Here is an 11,800-nt window from a genome sequence, read left to right as displayed (position 1 = left end):
GGATATGAATGCAATCATTCTTATTTATGCAGAAAAGTACAGCTCTGTGGATTTCCCCCATCTGTTCTGTTATATAGAATCAAATTGTGTTAAATGCGCTTTTAGAATAAATCATTATGGCCTAAACTGAACATGATTTGCAGGGAAATAAAGCCATATGTGTTACATTAATTTCTCATTTTTGCTCCATCCCAATTCCACTTGGTTGGACACATGTCATGCTCTGTTCCTAAATGGTGTCACTGATGCTGAAAGTAGGTGACACTACATTTTCAGAAGTGGGCTCAGTCTTTCAGCTGTGTTACTAAAATCAGCGGGAATGCCCATGGCTCTCAGAGTTTACAGGGACCAATCCTGTTTAAACTGGTACCAACTGGAATGAAAATGTGATCAAGTTAATCGTAGCATACCAGTGTAGGACCCAAAGCAGAGGGTGATGCAAGGTGCAGGACTAAGGAAATTAAGGCCCTCTTGCCCCTGTGAGGTGCACCATTAGTTCAGTGGAACAAAATTAGTGTTGCATCAAACCGTCGGTGATGGGGGGTGTACTTCAGAGCAGCACCTGGATTTTAAAGCCAGATACGGAGATTTCACACTAAGTTTTGTGGTGGGGTGCACTCCACCTTGAGGTGGCTTAACCTTGGAAAGAGGAAGTTTAGTGGCCTCCCCTGTGATCTTGTGCAGCTAGAGTAGCAGATGGTCAGTGACTCCAAAGGGTCTCCCAAGGATGCTGACTCCAGAGTAGAGCCTGAACAGCACTTTCTGTCAGTCCGTGTTTCACACAGCTCACTGCAAACTACAGGCTGGTCAGAGCAGCAACAGTGAGCAATATATTTGGAGGAACAATTTCTGCTGGAGTATTTCTTAACAGAAGAACAACAAGCTTTCCAGGAAAGAGAAACAGCGGCAGGAAGAGTCACTGCAGACTCTGCTGTTGCATGTTCACTGGTGGTTTAAGTGATAAATAGATATGGTGGGGAACCCTGTTAGAAGTCTTTTGCAGAATACTCAGGCAATTTTTAAGCCATGGTATTTTCCAAAACGGGCAGGATAAACGCCTGAGCTAAACTCTGCCCCCCCTCCCCCAACATTTTACATCCCAGCTCCCACTACACATATACGCATCATGAAAGACACATAGTGAAAATATATTTTTTTATGTTTCTTGGAAAAATACTTTAGACTATCTCCTGTGGAACCTGATACACTTAAGTTTTATATCTGTTCAAAGTTCACAGGCAGAAAAGGAGAAATAGTCATGTTTACAGAGTGCACAAGGACATCACTTTGCATTTTAATGAGGGATGACAGCAAACAGCCCTCTCTGTTTTTTTCTAGCTGCAGCAGGTTCTCAGATACTATGTTACTTTTAATGGTGTTGTCCCATACGTCCTTGAACTTCTTTCCTCTTATGTGTCATAGGAAGTATGACAGAAACAGCATCCCTGGCTTCAAGGTTTATATCCACATCTCTATCAATCAACCACACTGTGGAGTTGAGGTGACTCAACTGTCTTTCACCTAACTCGCTTCGGCACTGCTGGCAGTCTGCCTGCAGCAGGCTCTGGAGAAGTGGCTGGCTACAATATGAAGACACCCACAGTGTTTCCAGCCCCATTTCAACATACCTTTCCAAAATGCTTCTGAATTCCAGGGTGAGCCCACAATGTTTTCTTTGCTCCTCCAAAATCATCTGCTTCTGTAACACACCTGTCTGTCCCTCCTGCTCACTGTTTAGATCATTGTCGCTGGTGCCCGGTCACTGAGGGGTGAAGCTTGGAATTGCAGACCATTGGCAAAATAGCCATTTTACATGGAAGGTGCCTGGAGATGGACTGATGGATGGATAGGCAAGTGGGCAATGTAACATATGAGGGAGAGCATTTGACCTTGTGCCGGCTTTTTCTAAGGAGTACCTTCCTGCTTTCTGAGGCTGTGTCCTGACAGCTGGGAGAAACTCCCTGTAAATTGTCCTTTGCTCTGGCTGTGGGTGTCTCTCGTGGATCTCCATTCTTCATTTGGCACTGGCTCCTGCTCATCTGCTAGTTTTGCATGTCATCAAGGACTCAGAGGAAGCAATTCCCACCAAATAACTTGCACGGAATGGGTATTGTTTTGCATGTGATAGTATTTTTTAACTTGTGTTGGTTGGCTACTTTTAGCTTTTGGCTGCATATTCAGTGTTATATTAAGTTGGTGCTAACTACTTATTTCTCGGCTCAAATTTCACTGAGCAAAATGTAATTAAGTATGGAAAAACACCACTGTAAGAAATCCCACTGTGCATTGGATTTATTTGCTCTGAAACAATTTCCTAATTCAAAATTGTACAGATACACAGGGTCCTACCGGTCAGTGCAGCTACTACATGAGCTTAAAGCAATCACAAGCAGACAGTGCAGCGTTAGGCACTGATGGCAAATGGGAACTCTTCGGTCAGCTGGCTCCCGGACTTTCTTCCATCATTGTCCATGAACAAATAAGTGCACAAACTCTCTGATTGGGTTCAGGCACCTGCCATTGGCAGCATTAGCAATGCTAGCTTGCAAAGTTCATTTGTCTGGATGTGGATAATTAGCAGTCTCTTAACCCCTTAGTCTATTAGATGCCTCACCTTGGCTTCCGCTGAGCACAGCAGGCGGGTGGGCAGCTTCCTCCTACTGCTGATCGTGCTTTCCCCATGGCATGGGAAGCACCTCAATTGTCTTGAGAAAAGCCCTTATTTTGTTATATTGCTCAATGTACTCATTCTATAACATGGGATGAAGCTGTCTGAAGTGGCCAGGACAGCATGTTGCAAGTATTCCTGCTGATCAGGCATGAAAAAAAGGCCATCAGAGATGCAAGGAGCCCACCTTGTCCTCTGGCTCCAGTGCAGACATTCAGCAAGCAGAGAGTTAAGGAGGATGCCGCAGCATTTCTTAATCTCACACACATATGGGCGTAGCCATACTGCCAAATAGTCCCAATCTTCCTTGTCTTCCTCCCCCTTTCATTGTGAGGCTCTGGTCCAGAAATTTTTGGGGTTGCTTTTTCTGGACTTTCTGTGTTTCTCATAAATCTCTGCCTCAGGGCTGCTGTGGAACAGGAATCCCCCAAGACGTGAGCAGACGATGTCTGACAGAGGAGGGATGTGGATGCAGAGTTACAATGCTCTGAGAAGGAGGGGTGAGGCTGGACCCACAGAGCAAGTGGCCCATCAGCTAAGACCCATCACCTCCGATAACAAGGGTATGATTTGCTAGGACAGGCACAGAAGAGGACAAAGAAGTAATAAAATTCTCATTACAAAAAATCATGTTCCCCTTTTCTGTGGCTGTGATAGTGTCCAGAGCAGAAACACAATAAAGATTATCTCTGGAAGAAGAATACATAAATTGACTCACAGAAAAATATAACAGGGGCATTTCGGGCTTCCTCTCCCTCAATATTCAGTGGAAAGCATGATGTGACCAATGGCCAGGACTGGAATGTGGGATACCCAGTCTGTATTCTCAGATATCTCACTCCTTTGCTGCATATTATTTTCTGTGCCAATGAGGGCAGCGCTGAAGCTTTGGCTACCTCAGATTAGGCACAAACATAGTAATGACCTACTTTCCAAAGACATCAAGTGCTCGCAGCTCCCAGTAGGTTTGTGTGAACTCACTCCTTTTGGAAACAAAAAAAAAAAACCAGGCCTCTTTACAATCACATGTGAAAATATAGTTGCAGCTTTTTAGCTGGGACAAAATATTTTGCCCCTGGTGAAGTCCACAAAACCAGGCTTCCAACTTCAGTTTTACAAAATCTCTGCATTTCAGTTACTCCATGGATAGAACTGGGACTACTGCAAGTAACCCATACCCACTGCCGTTTGGCTCAGCGGATGAAATGCAATATGTAAAACACCAGCCGTTACGGTTAGCAACAGATGAAGGATTGTACAGTAGTGATAGGAGGTTTGCTATCCTCTTCTATCAGTTGGAAACATGAGCGTTACCAACAAATCCCAGTTGCTTTTCAACATCTAAATTTCACAGCACATCTGTTGTGTCTCTGCTAATGAAACTGCATGGATCTGGTTGCTTTTTTGAGAAATGTGTTCATGTCTGGGTCACTACTGTGGGTACATCTGTCACGTATAAAATAACTAATTGGAAGGGCTAAATTAAGTAAGATTTCTTAGGGTATTGCTACACGTTTTTAGAAACAACGCTTGATTTTCCTGATTCTGCTTACTATTGGAGTTACATTCAAGAAGAAAGGAGGGAGGGAGCCCAGAGGGTTCTACCACTCAATGAGAAAACAGTCTATGACATCCCAAATGTGGGGCAATAATGCTTGCTATGTTAGTATTAGGGAAATACTTCACCCTGGCTTTATTGTTGTGTATTTTTTCCAGGAGAAACCCCTAGAGGGAACACTTTGTTAAGCCATATCATGAGCTACAGTACCTGAAGAGTATTTCTTTATTAGTGTATGGACAATATGTTGCTAGAGAGTGAAGAGTTCAGAGGAAAACTGTTTGAGGGTGAACCAGTGATATGGTCAGACAGCTACAGAAAAAAAAATTATGATTAGCCTTGGCCAATAACTATCTTGCCTCTATTTTGAGCCATAATACTCTATTAGTGCCTTCCCACTGGTTGAGATTAAGCATCTGGAAAGGAAACAGAGATCCTTAAGACAGCACATCATCAAGCTCCAAGAAGTTTTAAGTAGGTACAGTCATGTCTGTGCCCTCCCTACTGTGCATCTTCCACTGTTACTACCTAGCGGCATGAGCAGAGATTTATGCACCATTGATTTTTTCTTACAGCTGACAAGGCCAAAGAAAATGGCAATGGGGAAATTAAATGTACAATGTTACCTTGACTGCATCTTTAAAGGAATCACTCCACTAACAGCACCAAATTAACTCCTGCAAAAGTCATAACTCAAAGCCCCTTGGGCATGTGTAACATTTCATATCACAGTATGAGATGCTAACTTTTATGTCTTATTATATACATGCACTGTGACTGAAATATAGTTGCTGAGGGAACCATAACCTTGAATTATCCTGACTTATTCCAGCATGCCAAACCTCAGCCACAGGATTGCTAGTGCATGGGCTTTCCTATATTTAGTGACAAAGAATACGTCCTGCTGTCTTTTATTGTACAAGCCTTATACTTGTGCTAGAGTAATCTTGTGGGGCAGCAAAAGAAGGCAGCAGATTCAGTTTCAAGAATTCAGATATACTGATTGCAAATATTTACTACATAATATACCTATACTTTAAATTTAGACATATGATGGTTGTTTCGCATGCTTCATTTTAAATATCAGCATCCTCAATATGTTTTGGCTGGCAAATACAGCAAGAGAATAGATCCTTGCTGTCAAATGTGCCAAACCTCTCATAACAGATGCTGAAGGACAGAAATCAGTTCAATTCTCTTTGCTCGGTTGGAGAATAACTAGTAATATTTACAGTAATAACTGTTATTGTAATAAAAGACTATGCAGTCTCCTGCTGTTTAAGCTACCTTGCTAACTGCAATTGCTTCAGTGAATTGGTCCTGGCCTCCAGGCCAAGGGGAGCAGATGCGTCTTTCAGAGCAGGCAGCACTGCCCACATGGGTAGCACCTGACCATGCAACTACTCTGGGCCCCATATGATAACCCTGCAGCTCTGAGACACAATTTTTATTTTAGATCTAGAGTTTTCTTCCAGTTGTAGTGTCTGTAAGTATATGAGGGCTGCACTATTACTTACCAAAGGGGAGATATTTATAGCACAAAACACAGGTTAGCTATTGCTTATCTGTGAAAATTTTGCTGGGGTAGCCTCAGGGGAGTGAAAAATGCAGAAGACCAAATCTAGCACAAATTCTAACATGCTGCCTTGTAGGAGAGGTATCCTCAGAACACATAATTCAATTTTGAATGGGACTAATTGGGGATGAGTTAGCAGTTGCACAGTGTGCCAGCTCAGGGGAGGAGGTCTTGGAGGTGGATGGACTACACTTGTTAGTGTAGCCTAGGGCAAGAGAAGACCTGTGGCTGGGGTCAGAGAAGGAAGTAGGTCCTTCTGCTTATGGCTCCTCCTCCTGAATCCTGGGGGCCACCCAGCTGGAAAGCAGCTTGACAGAAAAGGGTGTCAGGGCCCCAGTGCACATGAGGTTGAACATGAGCCAGCAACGTGCCCTTGCAGCAAAGATTGTGAATAGTATCCTGGCCTGCATTAGACAAAGCGTTGCCAGCAGGTCGAGGGAGGTGATCCTTCCTCTCTGCTCAGCACAGGTGAGGACGCACCTTGAGTGCTATGTCCAGTTCTGGGCTCCTCAGTGCGAGAGAGACACGTACATACTGAAGAGAATCCAACAAAGGGCCATGAAGATGATTAAGTGACTGGAGCATCTCACATAGAAGGAAAGTCTGAGATGGCTGGGCTGCCGAAGAGAAGGCAGAGAGGTGATCTTATCAATGTATATAAATACCTGAAGGTCATTAGGTGCAAAGATGATGGAGCAAGGTGCTTTTCAGTGGTGTGCAGTGACAGGACCAGAGGTGATGGGCACACACTGAAACACAGGAGGCTCTGTCTGAACATCAGGAAACATTTTTTGCTGTGAGGTGACCAAGCACTGGCACAGGTTGCCCAGAGAGGCTATGGACTCTCCATCCTTGGAGGTATTCAAAAGCCATCTGGATGTGATTGTGGGCAACCAACTCTAGGTGGCCAAGCTTGAGCAGGGGAGTTGGATCAGATGAGCTCCAGAGGTCCCCTCCAACCTCAACCACTCTGTGATTTTGTGATCCTCATATTTCTGTATAGTGCTGAGACATAAGCCAAAGATCACCATAGCATGTGTGTCAGGGGAAGGTAAAGCTGCATGTCACCTGTATGGTCCTGAAGGTCCTCCGACAGCTACAGCTAAATGTCCTTGGGAAATCATTTGCCGGAGAGACAGGCACAACAGATACCATCTGAGGGCTCTGTGCTGTTGCTGCTGGAGGGGAAATGGTAACAGCCATATGGAGGGAATGCTCCTGAGTTTTCCCCTAGCCCTTTATGTTGTGAGATGCAAAAGACATCTCCCTCCATCCCTTCACATGCACAGAAATCATCTGGGGAAACCCTTAAAGCTTCTTGCGAGGACCTCCAGGCAAACTCCTGGAGTTTGCCCTGATGAAGAACTGCCCTGGAAGTAGCTTATTAAAATAAATAAATAAATATTTTTTGGATAGTTGATGTTTTTACGTGCTGTACAGCACCCAGCGTGAATCCAATACTGTGTGTTCTGTGAGCAGCTCAACTGTGTAACAAGGGATTAATAATGCACGGAAGAAGATGTCTTTTACATACACCTTTCCTCTGTGTACTGGAAAGGCAGTCATGTCCATTGGTTGTTAAATGGCAAATTCTCACTAAAGTATCTCGTGCCTCTCAGTATGCCAAAAAATAGATTCCTCCCCCACAAATGAAACAATCCATCCTCCCCACATTAACCATAAACAAAAGCCAAAATACTATGGTAACTAAGTCTCTGCTGTTTTAGACACATGAACCTACAAGATCCTGTGACTCCCAGACAAAACCAGGAACTGAAATTTAAAGCGGTTTTTCACCCTTTTTTTTTCTCTCATATTCCCCCCCCCTCCTTTTGTTTAACAGGAACGTCATTAACTTCCATAAATTTGAACATATTCTTCACTTTGTGGACATGAACATAAGCAGATCTGACACACGCGCTTGTTAAGAGTATAGTTTCAGTGAAGTGAAACCATCTAATCAAGTCAAGGTTAGAGTAGCTTTGGTTTTACTTGAAAGGGCTGTAAAATCATCTGAATGAAAGACTTGCAGGAAACAGTCACTTTTTTGACTGGTCTCTCTCAAAATGTGAAAAGATCATCTAACCTCATAATGTCATCTTTTCTAGCATAACACATGGAGGAAAGCCAGTCATTTGGGTTCAGGGACTCCAGAAGCAGCTGCCGCCCTGTACTTGTACTGTTCCCTTCAGAGGCTGCAAGAGCAGCCTGGATTTCCATGGCTAGCATAAATCTGGCTGCTTGGGAAAAGCTCGAAAAGGTGACCACCTTGGCGGGGATGGTGTTTGTGCCATGCCACCTCAATGCAGCAAGTGGAACAAAAAATGCCTCTAGGCAAAATGCTTGGCTGACATGAATCACCTTAGTGTCAGGAACACTAGCCCTTATTTTATGCTGTCAAAAAAACATCCATCACAGCAATAAGAAACCCCAAACAAACCACAGGAAAAGAAGCATATGTACAGTCTTTGTGGGGAAGCAAAAAAAAAATGTGTTTCTCCAAGAACTAGGCTTTGCATATGGATATCTCAATTTATACAGGTAAGGTATTTTCAGTTCAGACACGTAACAGAGAAAACAGTCGTACCTATCAGCCATGCATGGCAAACCAAGGCCTTACTGATGGAATAATCAATATTGCTTAGGGTATTTGAAATCTCCCTCCAAATCCAAGAAATGCAAGAAAAAGTGATGAGGATTTGAGCAATCAAACCTTTACAGAAATAAAATCAAATTGTATTTTGACAAACTGGTATTACTTATTAAAGTTCTTCTGTACTTCCAAACTTTCAGTGTAATTAAGTGTAGTTATTGTATACCCTAATTATGAAATAAGGACAACAGTGTAGTGCTAATAGCTTCTTTACCCTGGACTTATATATGGCAGCTTTAATCATGATAATATGTGTTACTGAAAAACAGAAAACCTATCATCAGGTTGAAATCTTTGTTTCCTTCATTGTTCTCACAATTCAGATACTTCTGGTTTTGATTTGTCAAAACATTCTTGATCCAAAGCCTCAAAATACAATGCAACCTGAACCTTGGAAAAAACCCTCATATATAATTCTGCTTCCAAACTCTGCAGATGCACCTAATCTTTGCTCACAGTCGAGCCAAAAATCTTTATCCAAAGATCTGCAAATGCTGGGAAGTATTACCTCTAATCCTCACATTCTGGACCCATCTCTAGTTGTACTAAAAATAGAAGAGCTGGGTGGCTTGACATAAAGTGTCAGACTATGTAAACTACCCTGAAATTGCTTGGGATGATTCATTCTCCTAGTCCTCTCTCACTTCTCAAAGCCTGGATTTCTGAAATCTTATTTAAAGCCAAACCCATACCATTTTTTGTCAAGTGGCATTTGCCCTTGAAACCTACAGTATTTCCAATCACCTTGAGCCCGGTATAGTCCAGTAATCCTCAGGATGTCCTTTGTGTGTTGTTGCAGTTCTCTTCCAGAATTTAATTCCCACTCCTGCCCTAATTTTCCATAACTATTGAAAAACTTCAGTCAGCGCAGGACAAAAAGCTCTCAGTTTGCAAAGATGATTTTCTTTTTTTGTTTGAGCAGGCCAAGAAGTGAGGAGCAGCCCTGAGCGCTGCTCTCTGTCTTTTTCTCTCTGTCCCAGAGAACTGGTTTCCAGTTGAAAACATGCCTTTCTAAGGACATTGTGTCCATAAATAAATAAAGAAAAAATGAAAGAAAAAAAGGAAGAAAGCAAGCAAGCAGGATCTGAAGGGTTAAAACCCTAATTGCATGAAGGTGGGATTTCAGTGCCCCCATCCTGATTCATATGAAGTACATCCTGCTGGGACAGAGATAATCTTTAGGGGATAGGATGGGACAGGGCACAGGTACTTCATGGTACTTGCACTTACTTAGATGAAACATATAGATCCCAGTGTCAGGATGGAGATTATTTTAATGGAGAAAAATTAAGATGTGAGGCCACAACCTGGATGGCTGCAGAAGAAAGACAAACCTCTACCTCACCCTGGATAGGTCCCCTGTGAATTGTATGCTGACCCTGCACACAATGCATCCCTACAGCGGTTATCAGGCTGTTATCGTTTGTAGGTAATAATGAGAAAAATGCCTGAGGCTGTATCAGTGCCTGGCAAGGATGCACGAGGCTGCAGCCCCAAGTTCTCTCAGGCTACACAGGGGCACCCCAAGTTTTGCCACATCCCTGGCTAAGCCCTGGGAACACACAGGCACCCTCTGGGCTGGGAGTATAAAATGGGTGCTGGGAGCAGGGAACCACTGTAGTCAACCTGGAAAACTGAAAGTGTCTCCTTCTGACCATCCCAGTTAGGAGCTGGATTGTTTGTCCATGCTGGGAAGGTGACTGGGGATCTAATTCTCCCTTTACTTATGCTGCCCTGAATCAGGACTGCTAACATTGGGGTGAGTGAGGTGGATGTAACAAGTCCTAAAGGAGGAGAATTGAAGTTCCACATTTTCCTCTCTTTGCTTGTTTAAAAGAAGTGAAATAAGCTGTCAGCATTAAATAAATAATGATGGATACCACTATTTAAAGCAACTTTGGCCAAGTCATTACATTATCCTTGTTCTCTACTTTAGACATCTCACTTTGCATGCGAAAGCCACTTGAGCAGGAGAGGGTCACCCACTATGGACAGCTTCAAAGTTTTTGAGAAAATGAGGAAGCCTGTTGGAAGGTTTTTACCACCACAAGCATCGCAAGACACCTTATTAAACGCATAGAAGCAAGCCTGCATGAAAACTGCTCCAGGCTCTATGACTGTAGAGCATCTGAGTAGGCCCTGCTCTGGTGAGATCCCACACTCCATGGCAGTCCAAGCTGTCCATGCGTGGCTTGAATTGCACAGGTGGATAAATAGGAAGATGGAAGTCTGACGTTTTGCATCAGAGCCCAGGAAATTCAACTTCAAATTCACGAATAGCCCTGAAATATTGATACCCTTTTTTTTTCCTTTTTTTTTTTTTGTAATCACTGAAGAAATTCTTAAGATTTAATTGTAGAGAAAAATTATTTATACAGAAGTCTGTGCATCTGCAGAGCTCCTTTCTCTGAAAAGAAAGATAATGGTTTAGAGCAGAAGAAGAATAAGCAACTGAGTATAAGGCAATTTCCATAATTTTTTTTTTAGCAATATTGCCAACTGGCTTTGAAGATTTAGACTCTATCCCTACCCATTTCTTTGCAAATATCTTCTGAGAGGGCCAGAGACAAATTTTGTTTCATTACAGTAATTGCAGCTATAGTCAGTCCAAGCAATTCTCAAATGTTTATCTGTCAGCACCATCCACTCAGTCCCTGACACTGTGGCCGGCTGAAAAACTACTGCAGCTAAACAGCATACTATATGCAGATCACTTTGATTTCTTCAAATACCTTGCTGCAATGCAGAGGCAGTTTCTCTACAGTTTTTCTTGTACTCATGAGAACACTTGCCATGGAGACCCAGCCAAAACCATTCCCAGGGACAAAGTGTCTCCCGTGTTGGCTTATAGAGGGAAAGGGGTTCTTTATTTCCCTTTATTATTTTGAAGATTTATTTATACCTGAGTGGAAGCCTGACTTGCTAGGCAGAATCAGAAGACTGCCAAAACAGAGGTGATCAATGATATAAAAAAATATAACATGATATAGTAGGCCTGAGCCCACACCTTTAAATTAGTGGCAATTTTGCCTGTGACTTCTGAGAAAAAGTGGGCCAATTTATTCAGTATTTATAAGCCCAGAGGAGTGCTGAGAATGAAGTCCTGCACAGTAAGAGACAAAGTCTGCAATAAACTGAGTGCCGCATCCATGGCAACTCACAACTCAGTCAATAATTTTTCAACATAAAAAGAAAGATATTTTTCAGGGCCACCAAAACAGAAGCAATTTACAAAATTGACTAAAGTGAAAGCATTTCGGATCTGCTGTGTTTTTCATGGCCTTGGTCTTTTCTTTGAACCTCGGCTGCTCACTGGGATGCTCAGGGAGCAAGGATAGCTGCTAG

This window comes from Phalacrocorax aristotelis, chromosome 2, assembly GCF_949628215.1.
Source record: "Phalacrocorax aristotelis chromosome 2, bGulAri2.1, whole genome shotgun sequence".
NCBI lineage: Eukaryota > Metazoa > Chordata > Aves > Suliformes > Phalacrocoracidae > Phalacrocorax > Phalacrocorax aristotelis.
The sequence above is the reverse complement of the archived record's forward strand: the minus strand, read 5'-3'. Positions refer to the sequence as shown.